The 26,290-nt window shown below is 43.3% G+C and overlaps 1 long non-coding RNA gene across 1 annotated transcript; it reads left to right on the top strand.

Annotated features, from left to right (window-relative positions):
• Positions 1–16,082: 16,082 nt before the first annotated feature.
• On the top strand, positions 16,083–19,011 carry LOC121720743. The gene is made up of 3 exons (XR_006034618.1): positions 16,083–16,378; positions 17,772–17,837; positions 18,392–19,011. It is a non-coding gene; the product is annotated as an uncharacterized LOC121720743 (long non-coding RNA).
• Positions 19,012–26,290: the final 7,279 nt, after the last annotated feature.

Here is a 26,290-nt window from a genome sequence, read left to right as displayed (position 1 = left end):
ATCAAAAATAAAAGATTGACTGAGATATGATCACACTTGCTGTGATTTAAACACAGAGGTCAAAAATTGACGTCATAGGGTGTGTGGGGGTGTGAACTCGGCTTGGCCCAAGGATTCCAATGCTACCTCATTTTGCCATTCGGGTCAACAGGTCAAAAGTTACGTCCGTAAACACAAGTCCAACTTTGGCCTGTTGGTGGCGCTAGAGCGCTTGAGGTGCCGGCATGAAACTTGGTGAAATGAATTATTGGACTGTCCCCAATTAGTGTGCAAAATTGTATAACTTTTTACCAGACGGTTCTATGGGCTGCCATTGACTTCCATTGCAAAATAATGCGCATCAGCAACTACTGGCCAAAATGCATTTTTGTCAATTACGGTGCCCCCTAGAGGTCAAATGTCACCAAATTTCTTGAGCGTCCTCCCGATGGGGTCTGAGGTACATGTACTAAATTTGGTTTTGATACATGAAAGCGTTGCTGAGATATGAAATCACTTCCTGTTTGGCGGCTTCGCCGCAAATTTCGATTGGCTGGTACAGGTCAATGCTTCTGTCAATTGTTCCAGAAAGCAATGCACTCATCAGGCATGGTCTGTAGATGGTCTCTGCCAATTATGGTGAGGATCCGCTGAAATTTGTGACCTGCAAAAACGTGTACGTGTTTTTGATTAAATCCAATATGGCGGCCGAATCAATTACGATGACATCAAAAGTCGGCTTGGGTCGGCCTAAGGACCTCCAACAGTATTACCAGACACCACTAGTGCGTTTTAATTCTAAGCACAACAGCAGCTACAGGCCAAAAGGCATGTTTCTTAATTACAGCGCCCCCTAGAGGTCAAAGGTCACCAGATTTCTTGAGCGTCCCCCTGATTGGGTCCTGAGTCCATGTACTAAGTTTGGTTATGATAGATGAATGGGTTGCTGAGATATGAGCTCACTTCCTGTTTGGCGGCTTCGCCGCATATTTCGATTGGCTGTTACGGTCAAACGGTTTGAGTTCCGAAGACGAAAAGGGATAACTTTTGTGCGGCTTGGTCTGAAGATCATGTGTGTCAAGTTTGGTGACGATCGGACAAAATTTGTGACCTGTGAAGTTTTAGTTTCACTTTCACTAAAATCCAATATGGCGGAAAATCCATCATGGCGGAAAATGACGTCATAGGGTGCGTTGAACTCGGCTTGGTCCAAGGATTCCAACGATACCTGATTTATGACAATCGGGTCAACAGGTCAGAAGTTACGTGCGTGAACGCAAGTCCAAATTTGGCCTGTTGGTGGCGCTAGAGCGCTCAAGGTGCCGGTATGAAACTTGGTGAAATTAATTATGAGCCTGTCCCCTATCAGTGTGCCAAATTTCACAACTTTTCACCAGACGGTTCTATGGGCTGCCATAGACTTCAATGGCAGAGGAATAATAATAATAAGAAAACTAACAATAACAATGGGTGCCTTCGCAGCTTCGCTGCTTGGCCCCCAAATATAGCTGCAAGCAGCAATGAGGGGGCCAAGCAGTGAGATCAGCAGGCCAGATTTGCCATGTAAGTCAATGCTGTTGCATCAGACATATAGCCTTAAGCAGTCACAGCAAGTTCCATGCCATACAACCCAAGATTGGCTGAGTTACAAGGTCAAGTTTCACATCAAAACATAACTGATTTTGTGGGGCTGAACCAGGGCTGAGTGTCGCCGCCCCCTCCCCCAGCCAGCCCACCGCCGCAACCGCCCCTGCCCATCCCACCCCGCCCCACCCTTGCACGCACGCATTAGAATTAACTGGATGGACCTCGCTGTCATCAGTTTCACATCAAAAATAAAAGATTGACTGAGATATGATCACACTTGCTGTGATTTAAACATAGAGGTCAAAAATTGACGTCATAGGGTGTGTTGAACTCGGCTTGGCCCAAGGATTCCAATGATACCTCATTTTGCCATTCGGGTCAACGGGTCAAAAGTTACGTCCGTGAACACAAGTCCACCTTTGGCCTGTTGGTGGCGCTAGACCGCTTGAGGTGCCGGCATGAAACTTGGTGAAATGAATTATTGGACTGTCCCCAATTAGTGTGCAAAATTGTATAACTTTTTACCAGACGGTTCTATGGGCTGCCATTGACTTCTATTGCAAAATAATGCGCATCAGCAACTACTGGCCAAAATGCATTTCTGTCAATTACGGTGCCCCCTAGAGGTCAAATGTCACCAAATTTCTTGAGCGTCCTCCCGATGGGGTCTGAGGTACATGTACTAAATTTGGTTTTGATACATGAAAGCGTTGCTGAGATATGAAATCACTTCCTGTTTGGCGGCTTCGCCGCAAATTTCGATTGGCTGGTACAGGTCAATGCTTCTGTCAATTGTTCCAGAAAGCAATGCACTCATCAGGCATGGTCTGAAGATGGTCTCTACCAATTTTGGTGAAGAACAGATGAAATTTGTGACCTGCGAAAACTTGTACGTGTTTTTGATTAAATTCAATATGGCGGCCGAATCAATTACGATGACATCACAAGTTGGCTTGGGTTGACCTAAGGACCTTCAACAGTAGTACCAGACACCACTAGTGTGTTTTAATTCTAAACACAACTGCAGCTACAGGCCAAAAGGCATGTTTCTTAATTACAGCGCCCCCTAGAGGTCAAAGGTCACCAGATTTCTTGAGCGTCCCCCTGATTGGGTCCTGAGTACATGTACTAAGTTTGGTTATGACAGATGAATGGGTTGCTGAGATATGAGCTCACTTCCTGTTTGGCGGCTTCGCCGCAAACTTCGATTGGCTGTTACGGTCAAACGGTTTGAGTTCCGAAGACGAAAAGTGATAACTTTTGTGCGGCTTGGTCTGAAGAGCATGTGTGTCAAGTTTGGTGACGATCGGACAAAATTTGTGACCTGTGAAGTTTTAGTTTCACTTTCACTAAAATCCAATATGGCGGAAAATCCATCATGGCGGAAAATGACGTCATAGGGTGCGTTGAACTCGGCTTGGTCCAAGGATTCCAACGGTACCTCATTTTTCAAAATTGGATCAACAGGTCAAAAGTTACGTGCGTGAACGCACGTCCAACTTTGGCCTGTTGGTGGCGCTAGAGCCCTCGAGGAGCCGACATGAAACTTGGTGAAATTAATCATGGGACTGTCCACAATCGGTGTGCCAAATTTCACAACTTTTTACCAGACGGTTCTATGGGCTGCCATTGACTTCAATGACGGAAGAAGGTATAATAATAATAAGAAAAGATAGAAACACAATGGGTGCCTTCGCAGCTTCGCTGCTTGGCCCCCAAATATAGCTGCAAGCAGCAATGAGGGGGCCAAGCAGTGAGATCAGCAGGCCAGATTTGCCATGTAAGTCAATGCTGTTGCATCAGACATATAGCCTTAAGCAGTCACAGCAAGTTCCATGCCATACAACCCAAGATTGGCTGAGTTACAAGGTCAAGTTTCACATCAAAACATAACTGATTTTGTGGGGCTGAACCAGGGCTGAGTGTCGCCGCCCCCTCCCCCAGCCAGCCCACCGCCGCAACCGCCCCTGCCCATCCCACCCCGCCCCACCCTTGCACGCACGCATTAGAATTAACTGGATGGACCTCGCTGTCATCAGTTTCACATCAAAAATAAAAGATTGACTGAGATATGATCACACTTGCTGTGATTTAAACATAGAGGTCAAAAATTGACGTCATAGGGTGTGTTGAACTCGGCTTGGCCCAAGGATTCCAATGATACCTCATTTTGCCATTCGGGTCAACGGGTCAAAAGTTACGTCCGTGAACACAAGTCCACCTTTGGCCTGTTGGTGGCGCTAGACCGCTTGAGGTGCCGGCATGAAACTTGGTGAAATGAATTATTGGACTGTCCCCAATTAGTGTGCAAAATTGTATAACTTTTTACCAGACGGTTCTATGGGCTGCCATTGACTTCTATTGCAAAATAATGCGCATCAGCAACTACTGGCCAAAATGCATTTCTGTCAATTACGGTGCCCCCTAGAGGTCAAATGTCACCAAATTTCTTGAGCGTCCTCCCGATGGGGTCTGAGGTACATGTACTAAATTTGGTTTTGATACATGAAAGCGTTGCTGAGATATGAAATCACTTCCTGTTTGGCGGCTTCGCCGCAAATTTCGATTGGCTGGTACAGGTCAATGCTTCTGTCAATTGTTCCAGAAAGCAATGCACTCATCAGGCATCGTCTGAAGATGGTCTCTACCAATTTTGGTGAAGAACAGATGAAATTTGTGACCTGCGAAAACTTGTACGTGTTTTTGATTAAATTCAATATGGCGGCCGAATCAATTACGATGACATCACAAGTTGGCTTGGGTTGACCTAAGGACCTTCAACAGTAGTACCAGACACCACTAGTGTGTTTTAATTCTAAACACAACTGCAGCTACAGGCCAAAAGGCATGTTTCTTAATTACAGCGCCCCCTAGAGGTCAAAGGTCACCAGATTTCTTGAGCGTCCCCCTGATTGGGTCCTGAGTACATGTACTAAGTTTGGTTATGACAGATGAATGGGTTGCTGAGATATGAGCTCACTTCCTGTTTGGCGGCTTCGCCGCAAACTTCGATTGGCTGTTACGGTCAAACGGTTTGAGTTCCGAAGACGAAAAGTGATAACTTTTGTGCGGCTTGGTCTGAAGAGCATGTGTGTCAAGTTTGGTGACGATCGGACAAAATTTGTGACCTGTGAAGTTTTAGTTTCACTTTCACTAAAATCCAATATGGCGGAAAATCCATCATGGCGGAAAATGACGTCATAGGGTGCGTTGAACTCGGCTTGGTCCAAGGATTCCAACGGTACCTCATTTTTCAAAATTGGATCAACAGGTCAAAAGTTACGTGCGTGAACGCACGTCCAACTTTGGCCTGTTGGTGGCGCTAGAGCCCTCGAGGAGCCGACATGAAACTTGGTGAAATTAATCATGGGACTGTCCACAATCGGTGTGCCAAATTTCACAACTTTTTACCAGACGGTTCTATGGGCTGCCATTGACTTCAATGACGGAAGAAGGTATAATAATAATAAGAAAAGATAGAAACACAATGGGTGCCTTCGCAGCTTCGCTGCTTGGCCCCCAATCATAGAAACACAATGGGTGCCTTCGCAGCTTCGCTGCTTGGCCCCCAAATATAGCTGCAAGCAGCAATGAGGGGGCCAAGCAGTGAGATCAGCAGGCCAGATTTGCCATGTAAGTCAATGCCGTTGCATCAGACATATAGCCTTAAGCAGTCACAGCAAGTTCCATGCCATACAACCCAAGATTGGCTGAGTTACAAGGTCAAGTTTCACATCAAAACATAACTGATTTTGTGGGGCTGAACCAGGGCTGAGTGTCGCCGCCCCCTCCCCCAGCCAGCCCACCGCCGCAACCGCCCCTGCCCATCCCACCCCGCCCCACCCTTGCACGCACGCATTAGAATTAACTGGATGGAACTCGCTGTCATCAGTTTCACATCAAAAATAAAAGATTGACTGAGATATGATCACACTTGCTGTGATTTAAACATAGAGGTCAGCAATTGACGTCATAGGGTGTGTTGAACTCGGCTTGGCCCAAGGATTCCAATGATACCTCATTTTGCCATTCGGGTCAACAGGTCAAAAGTTACGTCCGTAAACACAAGTCCAACTTTGGCCTGTTGGTGGCGCTAGAGCGCTTGAGGTGCCGGCATGAAACTTGGTGAAATGAATTATTGGACTGTCCCCAATTAGTGTGCAAAATTTTATAACTTTTTACCAGACGGTTCTATGGGCTGCCATTGACTTCCATTGCAAAATAATGCGCATCAGCAACTACTGGCCAAAATGCATTTTTGTCAATTACGGTGCCCCCTAGAGGTCAAATGTCACCAAATTTCTTGAGCGTCCTCCCGATGGGGTCTGAGGTACATGTACTAAATTTGGTTTTGATACATGAAAGCGTTGCTGAGATATGAAATCACTTCCTGTTTGGTGGCTTCGCCGCAAATTTCGATTGGCTGGTACAGGTCAATGCTTCTGTCAATTGTTCCAGAAAGCAATGCACTCATCAGGCATGGTCTGTTGATGGTCTCTGCCAATTTTGGTGAGGATCCGCTGAAATTTGTGACCTGCAAAAACGTGTACGTGTTTTTGATTAAATCCAATATGGCGGCCGAATCAATTACGATGACATCACAAGTCGGCTTGGGTCGGCCTAAGGACCTCCAACAGTATTACCAGACACCACTAGTGCATTTTAATTCTAAGCAAAACAGCAGCTACAGGCCAAAAGGCATGTTTCTTAATTACAGCGCCCCCTAGAGGTCAAAGGTCACCAGATTTTTTGAGCGTCCCCCTGATTGGGTCCTGAGTCCATATACTAAGTTTGGTTATGATAGATGAATGGGTTGCTGAGATATGAGCTCACTTCCTGTTTGGCGGCTTCGCCGCATATTTCGATTGGCTGTTACGGTCAAACGGTTTGAGTTCCGAAGACGAAAAGTGATAACTTTTGTGCGGCTTGGTCTGAAGAGCATGTGTGTCAAGTTTGGTGACGATCGGACAAAATTTGTGACCTGTGAAGTTTTAGTTTCACTTTCACTAAAATCCAATATGGCGGAAAATCCATCATGGCGGAAAATGACGTCATAGGGTGCGTTGAACTCGGCTTGGTCCAAGGATTCCAACGATACCTCATTTTTCAAAATCGGGTCAACAGGTCAAAAGTTACGTGCGTGAACGCACGTCAAACTTTGGCCTGTTGGTGGCGCTAGAGCCCTCGAGGTGCCGACATGAAACTTGGTGACATTAATCATGGGACTGTCCCTAATCAGTGTGCCAAACTTCACAACTTTTCACCAGATGGTTCTATGGGCTGCCATTGACTTCCATTGCAAAATAATGCGCATCAGCAACTACTGGCCAAAATGCATTTTTGTCAATTACGGTGCCCCCTAGAGGTCAAATGTCACCAAATTTCTTGAGCGTCCTCCCGATGGGGTCTGAGGTACATGTACTAAATTTGGTTTTGATACATGAAAGCGTTTCTGAGATATGAAATCACTTCCTGTTTGGCGGCTTCGCCGCAAATTTCGATTGGCTGGTACAGGTCAATGCTTCTGTCAATTGTTCCAGAAAGCAATGCACTCATCAGGCATGGTCTGAAGATGGTCTCTACCAATTTTGGTGAAGAACAGATGGAATTTGTGACCTGCGAAAACTTGTACGTGTTTTTGATTAAATTCAATATGGCGGCCGAATAAAATACGATGACATCACAAGTTGGCTTGTGTCGGCCTAAGGACCTCCAACAGTATTATCAGACACCACTAGTGCGTTTTAAATCTAAGCACAACAGCAGCTACAGGCCAAAAGGCATGTTTCTTAATTACAGCGCCCCCTAGAGGTCAAAGGTCACCAGATTTCTTGAGCGTCCCCCTGATTGGGTCCTGAGTCCATGTACTAAGTTTGGTTATGATAGATGAATGGGTTGCTGAGATATGAGCTCACTTCCTGTTTGGCGGCTTCGCCGCATATTTCGATTGGCTGTTACGGTCAAACGGTTTAAGTTCCGAAGACGAAAAGGGATAACTTTTGTGCGGCTTCGTCTGAAGAGCATGTGTGTCAAGTTTGGTGACGATCGGACAAAATTTGTGACCTGTGAAGTTTTAGTTTCACTTTCACTAAAATCCAATATGGCGGAAAATCTATCATGGCGGAAAATGACGTCATAGGGTGCGTTGAACTCGGCTTGGTCCAAGGATTCCAACGGTACCTCATTTTTCAAAATCGGATCCACAGGTCAAAAGTTACGTGTGTGAACGCACGTCTAACTTTGGCCTGTTGGTGGCGCTAGAGCCCTCGAGGAGCCGACATGAAACTTGGTGAAATTAATCATGGGCCTGTCCCCTATCAGTGTGCCAAATTTCACAACTTTTCACCAGACGGTTCTATGGGCTGCCATAGACTTCAATGGCAGAGGAATAATAATAATAAGAAAACCAACAAACACAATGGGTGCCTTCGCAGCTTCGCTGCTTGGCCCCCAATAATAAGAAAAAATAGAAACACAATGGGTGCCTTCGCAGCTTCGCTGCTTGGCCCCCAATAAATATAGCTGCAAGCAGCAATGAGGGGGCCAAGCAGTATAGGCCGGAGTAGCCACGGCGACAAGATAGAACTCAGCAGACACTCGCGATCAACACTTTCAACAAGTGTAACATCAAACATAACTGATTTTGTAGGGCTGAAACAGAGCTGAGTATTGCCACCGCCTCCGCCAGCCAGCCCCCCCACCTAATCACCCCAGCCCGTCCCACCCCGTCCTGCCCTGCCCTGCCCTTGCACGCACGCATTAGAATTAACTGGATGGAACATGTTGTCATCAGTTTCACATCAAAAAATAAAAAGATTGATAAAACTCATCAGCAACTACAGATCAAAATGCAATATTGCTAATTGCAGCACCCCCTACAGGTCAAAGGTCACCAAATTTTTTGAGCGTCCTCCTAATGGGGTCATGAATATATGTAGTAAGTTTGGTGATGATACATGGCAGGGTTGGTGAGATATGAGCTCACTTCCTGTTTGGCGGCTTCGCCACAAATTTTGATTGGCTGTTACGGGCGAATGATTCTGTCAATTGTTCCAGAAAGCAATGCACTGATAAGGCATGTTCTGAAGATTGTCTCTGCCAATTTTGGTGAGGATCCGCTGAAATTTGTGACCTGCAAAAACTTGTAAGTGTTTTTGATTAAATCCAATATGATGGCCGAATCAATTACGATGACATCACAAGTTGACTTGGGTAAACCAAAGGACCTCCAACAGTATTATCAGACACCACTAGTGCGTTTTAATTCTAAGCACAACTGCAGCTACAGGCCAAAAGGCATGTTTCTTAATTACAGCGCCCCCTAGAGGTCAAAGGTCACCAGATTTCTTGAGCATCTCCCTGATTGGGTCCTGAGTCCATGTACTCAGTTTGGTGATGATAGGGGAATGGGTTGCTGAGATATGAGCTCAGTTTCTAAGCACAACAGCAGCTACAGGCCAAAAGGCATGTTTCTTAATTACAGCGCCCCCTTGAGGTCAAAGGTCACCAGATTTTTTGAGCGTCCCCCTGATTGGGTCCTGAGTCCATGCACCAAGTTTGGCTTTGATACATGCAAGGGTTGCTGAGATATGAGCTCACTTCCTGTTTGGCGGCTTCGCCGCAAGTTTCGATTGGCTGTTACAGCCGAATGCTTCTGTCAATTGTTCCAGAAAGCAAAGCACTGATAAGGCATGGTCTGAAGATGATCTCTGCCAATTTTGGTGAGGATCCGCTGAAATTTGTGACCCGCGAAAATTTTTACATGTTTTTGATTAAATCCAATATGGCGGCCGAATCAATTACGATGACATCACAAGTTGGCCTGGGTCGGCCTAAGGACCTCCAACAGTATTACCAGACACCACTAGTGCGTTTTAATTCTAAGCACAACAGCAGCTACAGGCCAAAAGGCATGTTTCTTAATTACAGCGCCCCCTAGAGGTCAAAGGTCACCAGATTTCTTGAGCGTCCCCCGGATTGGGTCCTGAGTCCATGCACCAGGTTTGGCTTTGATACATGCAAGGGTTGCTGAGATATGAGCTCACTTCCTGTTTGGCGGCTTCGCCACATATTTCGATTGGCTGTTACGGGCGAACGGTTTGAGTTCCGAAGACGAAAATGAATAACTTTTGTGAGGATTGGTCTGAAGATCAAGTGTGTCAGATTTGGTGTCGATCGGACAAAATTTGTGACCTTTGAAGACTTTTTAGTGTTTTTGATGAATTCCAAAATGGCGGAAAATCCATCATGGCGGAAATTGACGTCATAGGGTGCGTTGAACTCAGCTTGGTCCAAGGATTCCAGCGATACCTCATTTTTGACAATCGGGTCAACGGGTCAGAAGTTACGTGCATGAACGCAAGTCCAACTTTGGCCTGTTGGTGGCGCTAGAGCGCTAGAGGTACCGACATGAAACTTGGTGAAATTAATCATTGGACTGTCTCCAATCACTGTGCCAAATTTCAGAACTTTTTGCCAGACGGTTCTATGGGCTGCCATTGACTTCAATGGCAGAGGAATAATAATAATAATAAATATAGCTGCAAGCAGCAATGAGGGGGCCAAGCAGTGAGATCAGCAGGCCAGATTAACCATGTAAATCAATGTCGTTGCATCAGACATATAGCCTGAAGCAGTCACAGCAAGTTCCATGCCATACAACCCAAGATTGGCTGAGTTACAAGGTCAAGTTTCACATCAAAACATAAATGATTTTGTGGGGCTGAACCAGGGCTGAGTGTCGCCGCCCCCTCCCCCAGCCAGCCCACCGCCGCAACCGCCCCTGCCCATCCCACCCCGTCCCACCCTTGCACGCACACATTAGAATGAACTAGATGGAACTTGCCGTCATCAGTTTCACATCAAAAATAAAAGATTGACTGAGATATGATCACACTTGCTGTGATTTAAACACAGAGGTCAACAATTGACGTCATAGGGTGTGTTGAACTCGGCTTGGCCCAAGGATTCCAATGATACCTCATTTTGCCATTCGGGTCAACAGGTCAAAAGTTACGTCCGTGAACACAAGTCCAACTTTGGCCTGTTGGTGGCGCTAGAGCGCTTGAGGTGCCGGCATGAAACTTGGTGAAATGAATTATTGGACTGTCCCCAATTAGTGTGCAAAATTTGATAACTTTTTACCAGACGGTTCTATGGGCTGCCATTGACTTCCATTGCAAAATAATGCGCATCAGCAACTACTGGCCAAAATGCATTTTTGTCAATTACGGTGCCCCCTAGAGGTCAAATGTCACCAAATTTCTTGAGCGTCCTCCCGATGGGGTCTGAGGTACATGTACTAAATTTGGTTTTGATACATGAAAGCGTTGCAGAGATATGAAATCACTTCCTGTTTGGCGGCTTCGCCGCAAATTTCGATTGGCTGGTACAGGTCAATGCTTCTGTCAATTGTTCCAGAAAGCAATGCACTCATCAGGCATGGTCTGAAGATGGTCTCTACCAATTTTGGTGAAGAACAGATAAAATTTGTGACCTGCGAAAACTTGTACGTGTTTTTGATTAAATTCAATATGGCGGCCGAATCAATTACGATGACATCACAAGTTGGCTTGGGTCGGCCTAAGGACCTCCAACAGTATTACCAGACACCACTAGTGCGTTTTAATTCTAAGCACAACTGCAGCTACAGGCCAAAAAGCATGTTTCTTAATTACAGCGCCCCCTAGAGGTCAAAGGTCACCAAATTTCTTGAGCGTCCCCCTGATTGGGTCCTGAGTCCATGGACTAAGTTTGGTTATGATAGATGAATGGGTTGCTGAGATATGAGCTCACTTCCTGTTTGGCGGCTTCGCCGCAAATTTCGATTGGCTGTTACGCGCGAACGGTTTTAGTTCCGAAGACGAAAAAGAATAACTTTTGTGCGGCTTGGTCTGAAGAGCATGTGTGTCAAGTTTGGTGACGATCGGACAAAATTTGTGACCTGTGAAGTTTTAGTTTCACTTTCACTAAAATCCAATATGGCGGAAAATCCATCATGGCGGAAAATGACGTCATAGGGTGCGTTGAACTCGGCTTGGTCTAAGGATTCCAACGATACCTCATTTTTGACAATCGGGTCAACAGGTCAGAAGTTACGTGCGTGAACGCAAGTCCAACTTTGGCCTGTTGGTGGCGCTACAGCGCTCAAGGTGCCGGTATGAAACTTGGTGAAATTAATTATGGGACTATCCCTAATCAGTGTGCCAAATTTCACAACTTTTCACCAGACGGTTCTATGGGCTGCCATTGACTTCAATGGCGGAATAATAATAATAATAATAATAAGAACAAATAGAAACACAATGGTTGCCTCGCAGCTTCGCTGCTTGGCCCCCAATAAATATAGCTGCAAGCAGCAATGAGGGGGCCAAGCAGTGAGATCAGCAGGCCAGATTTGCCATGTAAGTCAATGCCGTTGCATCAGACATATAGCCTTAAGCAGTCACAGCAAGTTCCATGCCATACAACCCAAGATTGGCTGAGTTACAAGGTCAAGTTTCACATCAAAACATAACTGATTTTGTGGGGCTGAACCAGGGCTGAGTGTCGCCGCCCCCTCCCCCAGCCAGCCCACCGCCGCAACCGCCCCTGCCCATCCCACCCCGTCCCACCCTTGCACGCACACATTAGAATGAACTAGATGGAACTTGCTGTCATCAGTTTCACATCAAAAATAAAAGATTGACTGAGATATGATCACACTTGCTGTGATTTAAACACAGAGGTCAAAAATTGACGTCATAGGGTGTGTTGAACTCGGCTTGGCCCAAGGATTCCAATGATACCTCATTTTGCCATTCGGGTCAACAGGTCAAACGTTACGTCCGTGAACACAAGTCCAACTTTGGCCTGTTGGTGGCGCTAGAGCGCTTGAGGTGCCGGCATGAAACTTGGTGAAATGAATTATTGGACTGTCCCCAATTAGTGTGCAAAATTGTATAACTTTTTACCAGACGGTTCTATGGGCTGCCATTGACTTCCATTGCAAAATAATGCGCATCAGGAACTACAGGCCAAAATACATTTTTGCCAATTACAGAGCCCCCTAGAGGTCAAAGGTCACCAAATTTCTTGAGCGTCCTCCTGGTTGGTCCTGAGGGCCATGTACTAAGTTTGGTTTTGATACATCAAAGCGTTGCTGAGATATGAGCTCACTTCCTGTTTGGCGGCTTCGCCGCAAATTTCGATTGGCTGTTACAGGCGAACGCTTCTGTCAATTGTTCCAGAAAAAAATACACTGATAAGGCATGGTCTGAAGATGGTCTCTGCCAATTTTGGTGAGGAACAGATGAAATTTGTGACCTGCGAAAACTTGTACGTGTTTTTGATTAAATCCAATATGGCGGCCGAATCAATTACGATGACATCACAAATTGGCTTGGGTCGGCCTAAGGACCTTCAACAGTAGTACCAGACACCAATAGTGCGTTTTAATTCTAAGCACAACTGCTGCTACAGGCCAAAAGGCATGTTTCTTAATTACAGCGCCCCCTAGAGGTCAAAGGTCACCAGATTTCTTGAGCGTCCCCCTGATTGGGTCCTGAGTCCATGGACTAAGTTTGGTTATGACAGATCAATGGGTTGCTGAGATATGAGCTCACTTCCTGTTTGGCGACTTCGCCGCAAATTTCGATTGGCTGTTACGCGCGAACGGTTTTAGTTCCGAAGACGAAAAGGGATAACTTTTGTGCGGCTTGGTCTGAAAAGCATGTGTGTCAAGTTTGGTGACGATCGGACAAAATTTGTGACCTGTGAAGTTTTAGTTTCACTTTCACTAAAATCCAATATGGCGGAAAATCCATCATGGCGGAAAATGACGTCATAGGGTGCGTTGAACTCGGCTTGGTCCAAGGATTCCAACGATACCTGATTTATGACAATCGGGTCAACAGGTCAGAAGTTACGTGCGTGAACGCAAGTCCAAATTTGGCCTGTTGGTGGCGCTAGAGCGCTCAAGGTGCCAGTATGAAACTTGGTGAAATTAATTATGAGCCTGTCCCCTATCAGTGTGCCAAATTTCACAACTTTTCACCAGACGGTTCTATGGGCTGCCATAGACTTCAATGGCAGAGGAATAATAATAAATATAGCTGCAAGCAGCAATGAGGGGGCCAAGCAGTGAGATAAGCAGGCCAGATTTGCCATGTAAGTCAATGCCGTTGCATCAGACATATAGCCTTAAGCAGTCACAGCAAGTTCCATGCCATACAACCCAAGATAGGCTGAGTTACAAGGTCAAGTTTCACATCAAAACATAACTGATTTTGTGGGGCTGAACCAGGGCTGAGTGTCGCCGCCCCCTCCCCCAGCCAGCCCACCACCGCAACCGCCCCTGCCCATCCCACCCCGTCCCACCCTTGCACGCACACATTAGAATGAACTAGATGGAACTTGCTGTCATCAGTTTCACATCAAAAATAAAAGATTGACTGAGATATGATCACACTTGCTGTGATTTAAACACAGAGGTCAAAAATTGACGTCATAGGGTGTGTGGGGGTGTGAACTCGGCTTGGCCCAAGGATTCCAATGATACCTCATTTTGCCATTCGGGTCAACAGGTCAAAAGTTACGTCCGTAAACACAAGTCCAACTTTGGCCTGTTGGTGGCGCTAGAGCGCTTGAGGTGCCGGCATGAAACTTGGTGAAATGAATTATTGGACTGTCCCCAATTAGTGTGCAAAATTGTATAACTTTTTACCAGACGGTTCTATGGGCTGCCATTGACTTCCATTGCAAAATAATGCGCATCAGCAACTACTGGCCAAAATGCATTTTTGTCAATTACGGTGCCCCCTAGAGGTCAAATGTCACCAAATTTCTTGAGCGTCCTCCCGATGGGGTCTGAGGTACATGTACTAAATTTGGTTTTGATACATGAAAGCGTTGCTGAGATATGAAATCACTTCCTGTTTGGCGGCTTCGCCGCAAATTTCGATTGGCTGGTACAGGTCAATGCTTCTATCAATTGTTCCAGAAAGCAATGCACTCATCAGTCATGGTCTGAAGATGGTCTGTACCAATTTTGGTGAAGAACAGATGAAATTTGTGACCTGCGAAAACTTGTACATGTTTTTGATTAAATCCAATATGGCGGCCGAATCAATTACGATGACATCACAAGTTCACTTGGGTCAGCCTAAGGACCTTCAACAGTAGTACCAGACACCACTAGTGCGTTTTAATTCTAAGCACAACTGCTGCTACAGGCCAAAAGGCATGTTTCTTAATTGCAGTGCCCCCTAGAGGTCAAAGGTCACCAAATTTGTTGAGCATCCTCCTGATTGGGTCAGTAGTCTGTATACTAAGTTTGGTTATGATACAGCTTCAATCAGATGTGTTTTCAGATATATGTTGGGTGCAATAATGGTGTGACTGTTACCAAATGTTGGAGCCTATGTAATGTCAATAAAATACAAATATTTTTGTCTGACTTTATCCTTTATTCACATTTCTTTTTTTTAATCATGCAAATTAGGCCTACCACATTTTATGCAGATATTGCCTGATTTGCTGAGTCTGGATATGAGATTTCAGAAAACTTGCAATACAACAATGATGTTTTTTATGATAGTAATACGTTTCATGGTAGTTAAGTTTCATGGTGATATTTGTTTTTTAACCTATCACCTGTAATCTCTAACCTTTCCATCAAATGTATTTTGTGTTCTGTGTGGAAATATTTTGATGTCGAGAATGGCAAATGAAGTAGGGACTTTTATTGTGACGAGTATCATCCACTATCTCGTCTGTGACATCTACCATCTTTCTTTTAGCTGACTACAACTGTTGAGGTAAGACGCAAAGTTAACGTCTCCAGAAAATGAATTGATATGTCTGTATATTTGGTTTTGATCTACTTATAACAGAATAGGCACACAAAAATATGAAAATATGTCTAGCTGAGGTGCATCTGGAGAGCCACCTTTGTTAAATGTGTTAGCAGCTAACGTTTTAGTGTCACACTATGAACGACAAACGTTAACGTTAAAGTTAGGCAGACAGGAAAGGTAGCAATTGTGTAAAAATGAATTAGTAACTTTAATAGCCTAACGTTACATAAAACATATTATCCTATGGAAGCAGGCAATGTGTTGAGAACTGGCCGTTATCTCATGAAATACGTTGTATCATCGAATTAAGTTTACATCATGCTGGCATGATGCTTCACGCCATGATGCAGGCTAACGTTGTTAGGCACGTTTGATTGTGAGCAATTAACTTTGTGGTAACGTTAACTGAACTCATTTTGAATAGATTCTAACTGTGTTGGAAAACGTTTTTCGGTACTATAACCTTGGTTGAGTTTTGGAGTCATGTCTGATCTTGAAATCCGTTTGGAATGCAAGTTAACCTTAATGTTAGCAGAGCCCATTTAGACATTCTCTGCTAAATCAGAGACAGACTTCTAGCAGCTAAGTTATAGCTGCGGGAGAACATAGCAAACCCGTAGGAGTTGATTAAACAAATGTATGGCTCCGTTTCATGTACACCGTGTGTAAAGGCAGGTAACTATGTACAATTCTTAACAAATTAAGTAATTTAATTGATCTTAAACAGAGGATGTGAAGTTATCCTAGGTTAAATTGGTCTTGTTTGGGTGGAATGTGACCGAGGCTGCTAAAATCATAGCTATGAATTCGTAGGTTACGGCTAAAATACTCTTTTACAATTACAAGCAAAATCACTCGTTTGTAAGCTCAAAGTACATATCTATGTAATTGTAAATGCTAAGTTTGTATCTTTCATAAACTATATATGTTAAATGTTTTCCAGATTTTGGATTCCTTTTTGAGCAAGTTAATTGAAGGTAAGTGTTAAATGTTTCAGGGCTTTTATGTACAACTTCTAGGGAAATTTTGAAACTTTTATGCTGCATTGCCTGCAAAATGTAAAACCGTAATGCTAGTAAGAAATATGGCATATGTTGATCTGGAATAATTACAGCTGTGCTCGGCCTTGTGTATGGCATTGAAATGCCTTACAGTTCTGGACAGAAAAACTAGTATATTACACTGATATGCGCTGATTCAGAGTAATTTCTATGGCCTCAGAGTAGAAAGTCATGAGAATCGCTGCAGGGACTCCTGCAGTAGTTTTCAGTGGTGATGTGTGGTATTATTTGGGTTATGGATGAATGTGGTGTGGCATGCATATGAAAGCAAGGAAGGAGGATTTAAGAGGTGTAGAGGGAAACATTACTGCTGTATTGGAAGTTAATCCTAACATTTGGTTAATAGTCTGATTTGTATACCGGGATGCAGGTTGAAGTGGGTTGCTGGGCTTTGGACAGAGATGCTCACGTAGTTGCTCATCCTGAGCTTGGATTAGTTTTATTCCTGTCTCGTATGCTTTGTACTTTAGGTCAAGAATGTGTATGCCTAACTAGGGTGTAGCTGTAAATGTGTGCAATAGGTTCCATTTCATGGTAGTTGTGTGTAGGCTTAGTGGTATGTAACAATCCTCCAGATGTTCATTTGTTTAGCAGATTAATAATAGCTATAAAGCTACATATCACCCCTTATGATAAATGCAGTGTGGCCTACCCTAGCAGGAAGTGCAAATTGAAAGTAACATTTGCCTACTGCCCCCATCAAGGCAAATATTTCAAAAAAATATAAATATCCTTGATTAGACTATGTTGGTTTTTGTGGAAAAGAAAATTGGCGTTAGTCCTGGTTTTAGTAGTGGGCAGTATGCAGTCAGATAGGTCACCATAGGCATATTTGGATTTGCTACGGATGGATTCACAAATAAATAAATTACATTTGGCAAGATACTTGATATACAGGCTAAATGCAAATGGGCTACGCCAATGCAATTATTTTACATTAACAAAATGCAGAAAAATATAACGGATTGAAAATAAAGTAGGCAGGTATGTCAGTCATTTTTATTGTTCGCAATTGGTGTACTGGCATGTTTAACTGTTAGCTGCAGTGCAATGTTACATTATGTGTAAGTTAAGTACAGAACCGACTGTGCAACCAGATTTTTTTCTGTGCCCTTAAATCTTTTAACTTGGGCGCATAAGTGCTCCTGGATTTTTTTTTTTTTAAATGTAGAGCCCTGTCTTAAGTTCAGAAGTTAAAGAGTCTTTATGATGTAAATATGTACATTGTTATTGCCTGTTTATCAGAACTGATGAAAGTATTAGTGGTAACTGTATGATATTTCTGATGTGTTTTCTGTGTGTTTTGCAGATGCCGTGTCCAAGCAAGCGGTCCAGGGCGGCCAAGAAGAGAAAGGCTGACTTGAGGTCCACTGAGGTCAGGCTGTTGAGCTTTACTATCTGTCCTGATGTATTATGAGTGTTTAATAGGAAACATGTAATGTTGGACACATTTGATATGTTTCTCCCAATTCTTATTTACAGTAGTTTTTATGTTTGCTTGAAATATGCCGCTTACATTTTGAATGTATTTGATTTTAATGAAGGATGTGCTGCATGTCTAATTTAAAGGAGAAATCCAGCGAGTGCTTACATAGATCTACGTTTCTCAAGGTGACCAAGTATTGTCGGTACAAAAAATGAAAATGTTTGTTTTTACCGGTAGCTGCTGGTTGTAGCAACTCGAGCTAGGAAAAACTGATTGTTTTGATTTTGTTTCATACCAACAGTACTCAGTGACCTTGAGAAAAGGAGACCTATGTGAAAACTCGCCATATTTCCTTTTGAGAAGTTGCTGAATATTTATGATCTAAATATATTTACATTACTGTTCTGAAAGTATGAGTATATTAGTTGCTTTAATGATGGAATTATTAAAGAAGTATGGTATGTTAGACTTGGTAACTTTATGATGGGTTTTCTGTGTTACAGGTGCCGAGCAAGAGGTCCCCGGTGGCGCAGGTTGACTTGGTCTCCTGTGACGAGGTTGGGCGTCCTCGTAAAAAAGCCCACACACAGTCTTCGGACGCTATACAGTCTTCGGACTGCCAGTTACAATGCCAGTTACAATGCCAGTTACAATGCCAGTTACAGTCTTCGGACGCAATACAAGCAAACTCTACCAACTCTCAAACAAACTCTACCAACTCTCTGAATATGTGCCATGACTCTGTTGTAAACTCATTGTCAAGTAATGTGAAAGAAAATAATGCTACTGATTGTTGTTCTTTGAATGAATCTGTTGACTTCCCAGAGAGATCTGTGCTGATGGGGTCCTTTCATCAAGGCGATTCACGGTTTGGAAATGTGCGCAACAAGCAGTGTGGTGCCATCAGCTTGACCGCTGTTTTGAAGTCCAAGATGAAGAACGTGTGGAGCTGGGAAACTGGAGATCTTGATGATGTTTTGATTAAGGGAGCTGTTCTATACAGGTCAATGAGCGTACAGGGTAAAATAAGAGACCATGGAAGGGGTTACATTGCTGTGTCTGAATTACCTAGGCAATATGAAGTGTGGAATTGTGATTTTGCAATAAACTTTGCTGAATCTTACACTGGATTTATTCACGTTGATGACTATGACCATGCTTTGCGTGATGTTGCCATGCCTTTTGATGTAGCACTGCAGCGGGCACTGTTTAGCAATGATGGCTGTTTGTTAACCATTTGTGCTAATACATGTGCTATAGTGAATGCAGGAGCAAGGTTTGCCTTTGTTGATTCACATGCAAACAGGAACGTCAACCAGAAAGGTCAGAGGACAAGTTGTGTTGCATACTTCAGCTCTGTACAGGCCCTGATCACATCTGTTTATGACTTTGCACGATCTTTTGGCGTAAGCACACCACGGTTTGAGGTAACTGGAGTCACAGCAGTAACTCATGCTACCGCCCAGATGACTGACTCATCCAGCTGCACAACGAGCTCTGCTAACTGCTGTCCGCTCTACAGTGATTCTGTGAAGGGTAGGCCTAAAGTGTACCAACGGCAGGAATTTGTAAGTGGGTTGCATAAGCCACCAAAGGTTGTAGGAAATGCCACAAATTGCACAGAACAGTTGCAGACAAAACGAGACACAAATGCCCGTTCCAATGTAAGCAACAGAACACTCTACAGTGATGTTTTGAAAGGAGTGCCCGGTAAGGATGTTCAACAAAACGTTTGCAGACCTCTGTATGTACATGAATTTGGTGTAACTCTGAACAGAGATCGTGCATCAAAGGACGAAAACAGAAGCTGTGAGTGTAATGTAAAGAAACCAGAGACCAAACAGGATAAGCAGTCATTCAATGAAAGTACAACAGACGATGTCATTCTTGTCAATGTAGAAACACACAAACAGTCTTTAAAGCGTAATCTGCAGGCAACTGATGATGTCATTATAAGTGATGTAAGATTTCACAAACAGGTTTTTAAACCTTTAACTCGTCATGACCAGGATGCACTGTGCAGATGTTTAGATCTTCAAAATGAAAATGTTGATTTAGGCCTAATGGCAACCACTGATCTCGATGACATGGGATGTCCCTGTAAGATAAGAAGCATAAAACCTGACGGGAATTGCTTTTACCGTAGCCTAGCCTTAAGCATTTGTCACAATGAAGACAAGCATTTGAAAATAAGACGGGCTGTCGTGAAACACCTTCAGAGAAACAGCGCCAAATTTGAAACATATCTGAGGGAAGAATACACATCTGTGCAGGACTATGTGAGTAAATCAAGAATCTACTACTGTGGTTCATGGGCAAAAGAGATTGATATTTTTGCTGCTGCTGACTTATTGCAAACAACTATATTTACTTTCAATGATGGAAGATGGAATATGCACAGACCTATAGACTCTCAGACATGTAGAGATAATTGGATCTATTTAAATCACACTGGCAATCATTATGAAGTTGTTGAATGTGTACAACACAATGATGCAGGGAGGCCGTGTGCAGGAACATGCCAGCCAGTCAAGATTGATGACAACTTGAGGTCAACACGAAAGAGAAAGTTGAACGATGAATCAGAAAATGTGAAAGCAAAGAAAGACCGCCAACGATATCAAAATGATAATGATTACAGACAGAGAAAAGTTCAATATGTCAAAGATAAGTACCAGAAAGATGAGCTTGCCAAACAGACTAAGCGCCAGTGCTCTCGTGACTATTTTCTAAAGAAATACAGAACAAATCTGGACTTTAGGAAATTCGTGCTTCAGCGTTTTCAGAGAAAATATCAAACTAATCCAAAATTTCAGAAATTCCGAAGTGTTTATTTTCAAAAGAAATATAAGGAAAATACAGATTTTCAAGCAAAGGTACGAGAGTATTCCAAAGACAAATACAGGAGAAATCAGAAACATCAGAATGCTGTCCGTGCTTATTCTAAGGACAAATACAGGAGAAACCAGACACATCAGAATGCTGTCCGTGCTTATTCTAAGGACAAATACAGGAGAAACCAGAAACATCAGAATGCTGTCCGTGCTTATTCTAAGGACAAATACAGGAGAAACCAGAAACATCAGAATGCTGTCCGTGATTATTCTAAAGTTAAATATAAAACAAACAGCAAATTTCAGAAACTTGTCCGTGATTACAGTCATATGAAATACAAGAAAAACATTGGATTCCAGAACAAAATTAAAGAGCATAACAAGAGGAAGTATCAAGAAAATGAAAACATCCGTATAAATAAAATCAAAAGAAGTCGTGAGAGTTGTTTAATATGGCAGAAGAAACAGGAAGACATTGGCCTAGCTATTGATCATTTTCGTCAGGAGGTCAGCTGTGGTCCTGAATATGTATGCTCAGTATGTCACCGTTTACTCTTCAGGAAGCAAGTGGTTGAGTGTAAAAGACATTGCTATGAAAGAAAAGGAGAAGAAGTGGCTGCATTGGCTAATAGATGCATGACATTGCAATATTTACATGTGTGTGATGTTGAATGTGATCAGAAATGTCATTTGTCTGATAGTCCATCAAGCAAATTATGGATTTGCCATACATGTCATCGTAAAATACTTGGAGGAAAACTTCCCGAAGAGAGTGTTACCAACAACATGCATTTGGATGATATTCCAGCGGAACTTAAATGTCTGAACTCTTTGGAACAACATCTCATTGCACGTCACATTCCCTTCATGAAGCTGTTGTGTTTACCTCGAGGCCGCCAGAGAGCTTGCCATGGTCCTTGCGTCTCTGTTCCAGTTAATAACGCAGGTGTGACAAATATACTCCCAAGAAATGAATGTGATGACAAGATGATAAGAGTGAAACTGAAACGCAAGTTGACGTATAAAGGTCATTATGAGTACATGTACGTCCACACTGATCGTGTCAGAAATGCACTGAGGTATTTGATGGCAAACAATAAATGGTACGGTGATGTGACTATGAATGACGAATGGGTAAACTCTCTGAATGGCACTGACCAGCATGAGGAAAGTACCAAACAGGAAACACCTGCTAACAGTGATGATGACAATGTTCCTGAAGAGCAAGCAGAGGAAGATGTGACTTATATCAAAGACCAGAATGGGCTTTTGTCAGATACATCATTACAACCTGTCGATCTGGGTTCAGAGATCATTGATCAGAATTTTCAGGATATACTTAATGTGGCACCAGGTGAAGGTAACAGTCCAGTGAGGTTGCTGTCCGATAAAACCAACGAGGCAAAATGTTTCCCTGTTTTGTATCCATCTGGTGGACCTACATTCCATGATGAAAGAGAGTCCAAAATAAGTCTGTCACGGTACCTGAATACACGCATTCTGAATGCAGATGGGCGTTTTGCACAGAACACAGACTTCATTTTTTACGCACAATACATATCAGAGGTGCATCAAGTTGTATCTGGTGTATCAGTGGCATTACGCAAAGGTGGCGGCAACTCCTCTCTGAAAGACGCATCACCAGACATGTTGTTGAACTCAGAGTCGTTGGGTAAAATATTGCGTAATGACGAAGGATACAAGTTCTTACGAGGAATTCGTGGCACACCTCCATACTGGATGTCAGTTCAGAAAGATTTATTTGCCATGATAAGACAACTCTCCATACCCACGTTCTTTGCATCTTTTAGCTCTGCAGATTTGAGATGGCCTGAAATGCTAAACTCTATTCTAAGAATAGAAGGTAAACAAATGTCTGTTGACGATCTTGACTGGTCTGACAAATGTGGACTCATACGTCGAAACCCTGTGACAGCGGCAAGAATGTTTGATCACAGATGGCATTGCTTTCTCCGTGATGTAATCATGTCGCCAGCAGAACCCATAGGGAAAATAAAGGACTACTTTTATCGTGTTGAATTTCAACAGCGTGGTTCTCCTCATGTCCACTGTCTTTTTTGGGTTGAAAATGCTCCCAAGATTGATAAAGAGAGTGATGATGAAGTGGCACAGTTCATAGATACATACATCACCTGTGAAATGCCACCAGAAACAGATGCAGAGCTCTACGACGTTGTAAGCAGCGTACAGAGGCACAGCACAAGACACTCTAAGACTTGCCGGAAGAAAAACACAGTGTGCAGGTTCAATTTCCCACGGCCACCATCAACCTGTACTTTCATCACAAGAGGCGGTAACTGTGAGGATTTGAACGGCAATGATGCCAATACAAGTGCTAGTGCAATAATAAAGAATGTTAAAACTGCGTTGACCATGCCTGACATGAATTTTGATACAGCCGATGCATTTTTTGAGTCTCTTGGGATAGATCAAGGTTTGTTTGAAAAGGCGTACAACATATGTTCCAAAAAGAAAAGCATTGTCCTGAAACGAAATCCTGGAGACATTTGGGTGAACCAGTACAACAAAGACTTACTCCGTGCTTGGCAAGGCAATATGGATATCCAGTATGTCACAGATGCCTTTTCAGTTGTGGTCTACATACTGTCGTACATCACAAAAGCAGAACAAGAAATGGGTTTGCTCTTACAACGTGCCCAAGATGAGTCAATGAATGGCAACCTTGATGCAAAAGCAGCATTCAAACAGCTTGGAAGTGTTTACCTACACAACAGAGAAGTTTCAGCCCAAGAGGCAGTGTATCGATTAACACATATGCACTTGAAAGAATGCTCTCGTGACGTACAGTTCATTCCAGTTGGTGATAACCCTGTTAGGATGAGTTTACCGTTGCACGTCCTCCAAAATAAAGCCCAATTCCAACAGTGTAATGATGAAAGCAGCATTTGGATGACCAATGTGATTGAGAGGTATAAGAGCAGACCCCAGAATGCACAATTTGAGGATTTATGTCTGGCCAGTTTTTGTTCTGAATACAGAGTTCTATCAAAGTCACAGGTTCCAACTGAAAGAGATTCACATGACATAATACAGCTCAACAACAACTGTGGCTTTGTGAAACGAAGGACCCGAACTGAACCTGCTGTTGTGAGGTATCCCAGATTTTCTCCCACAAAAAACCCCGAAAAGTACTTCCATTCGTTGCTGCAACTGTTTCTGCCTTACTATGAAGACTGTCACCTCAAACCGCCCCAGTTTGATACATATGAGGATTTCTATAAAAATGGTGCAGTGAAATGTGGTGTTGATGTTCAAAGAGTGCAGTCGATTGTGGATACCAACAAAGCTTTATTTGAAAAAGAAAGTGATGAGATTGACAGAGCTAAACAGTTGCTGGAAGACAAATTTGATTTAGAAGATGCCTGGGCTCAGATATGTCCTGAAACAGAAAGGGAACGTCTTCGTTGTTTGGATCTGATGAAAGAAAAAGTTGTAGATGATGAAGGTGATGATGATGACAAACTCATTCCTGACCTGACAGCAAACCCACAGACTACATGCACTTTGGAAACAAATCATGTGTCAATGCCCAGACAAGATGCATTGCATTTATTACGATCATTAAATGAAGAACAGTCTGCCATATTCTATGCTGTTCGTAAGTGGTGTTTGCAGAAACTGTTTGGACAAAATCCTGAACCATTGCGACTATTCATTACTGGTGGAGCAGGAACGGGGAAAAGCCATTTAATCAAAGCGATACATTACGAATCTACCAGGCTGTTGTCACAGATTGCTGAAAATCCTGAGGACCTCACTGTGCTTCTAACAGCACCTACAGGAGTGGCTGCATATAACATTGGCGCTGCAACAATTCACAATACATTCTCCATCGGTGCAAATGTCAAACTGCCATATCAACCACTAGGTGATGAGAAAGTCAATTCTTTGCGAACCAAAATGGGCAGCTTGCAAATACTGATCATTGATGAAGTGTCCATGGTCGACCACCGTCTTTTGGCCTACATTCATGGTAGACTGCGTCAAATCAAGCAGACTGGTGATTATTCCTTGTTTGCAAAAGTTTCCCTGATTTGTGTGGGTGATTTTTTCCAACTCAAGCCTGTGAAAGGCACACCTCTTTTTGCTGAAAACAAAGGAGCCAACCTGTGGGACAATAACTTTGAGGTTGCAGAACTGACTAAAGTTGTTAGACAAGAAAATGCAGCATTTGCGGAAATGCTTAATCGTCTCAGAGTCCGTAAAAAGAACGAACCTCTCACCGACTGTGATGTTCTCACACTGAGGCAGCGTGAAACTGGTGAAGAATCTACAGACATTCATGTGTATGCTACAAATGCGGAGGTTGATGAATATAACGTGAAGAGACTGCAAGACATCTGCCCAGACGCAATCAGCATACGTGCTCAAGACTTTGTCCGAAATCCCAAAACTGGAAGAATGGAACGGAAAGTTGGCTTTCACACAAAAGTTTTCAACTCTTGCTTGCCTAAATGTGTTTCGTTGGGTGTTGGAGCAAGGGTCATGTTGAAGAAAAATATAGATGTGTCTGATGGCCTTGTCAACGGAGCATGTGGTACAGTCGTGGAAATCATTCAAAGTCAACAAGACGATGACATGCCTGCAGCTATCCATGTGGACTTTGAAGACCCTAATGTAGGAAAGATCCAGAGGTCAAAAGCAAAAAGGGTTTCCGAACGTTCAACGATAGTGGAAGTGCAAGAGGAACAAGTGGCTAATAATGGTGGAGTACGAAGGCAACTGCCGATTAGCCTGGCCTGGTCAGTAACTGTACATAAATGTCAAGGGCTTACTGTTGAAAGGGCTGTTGTATCACTCAAGAAGATCTTTGCTCCAGGGCAAGCATATGTTGCATTGAGTCGCGTGAGAACTCTTGGTGGGCTGATAATTGAGGACTTCAAAGAATCTGCCATATTTTGTGATAACAAAGTAGATTCGGCTATGAAAAGCTTGCCTGAGTTTAACTTTGGAATGTCTGTTTCATCCAACATGAACCCTGTGTGCACAGTAGCACTTCACAATGTGCAGAGTTTGAATGCTCACATTCAGGATGTTCAATCCCATAAAGCCCTCATGAATGCTGACTGTATTTGCTTAACAGAGACATGGCTCAATGTAGACACTGATGAAGAGCCACAACTTCCAGGATACGTCTTCAAACACAATCCGAGGGGGAACTGTTACGATGACTCCGAGCCAGCCTTTGCAGCGCTGAAACAACAACAAAGAGGTGGAGTTGGTGTGTATTGTTCAGAAAACATTGATGTGCAGGTGTCAATTCCAGAAAGATGCAATTTGGAATGTCTGTATTTTGAAATACCTCATGCAAATTTGACTGCTGCTGTGTTGTACAGGCCCAGCTCTTATAAGATTGACATGTTTCGAGAGCAGTTATTACAGGTCATTTTTGAACTTGAGAAGTATCCAGGGAGAAAGCTCATCATGGGAGACTTCAATGAGGACATCTTTGTATCTTCTACAATTCTAAAGTTATTGGAACGGCATGGATACAATCAGCACGTGCAAGCAGCTACAACTGAAAAA

This window comes from Alosa sapidissima, chromosome 10, assembly GCF_018492685.1.
Source record: "Alosa sapidissima isolate fAloSap1 chromosome 10, fAloSap1.pri, whole genome shotgun sequence".
Classification (NCBI taxonomy): domain Eukaryota; kingdom Metazoa; phylum Chordata; class Actinopteri; order Clupeiformes; family Clupeidae; genus Alosa; species Alosa sapidissima.
The sequence above is the reverse complement of the archived record's forward strand: the minus strand, read 5'-3'. Positions and strand labels throughout refer to the sequence as shown.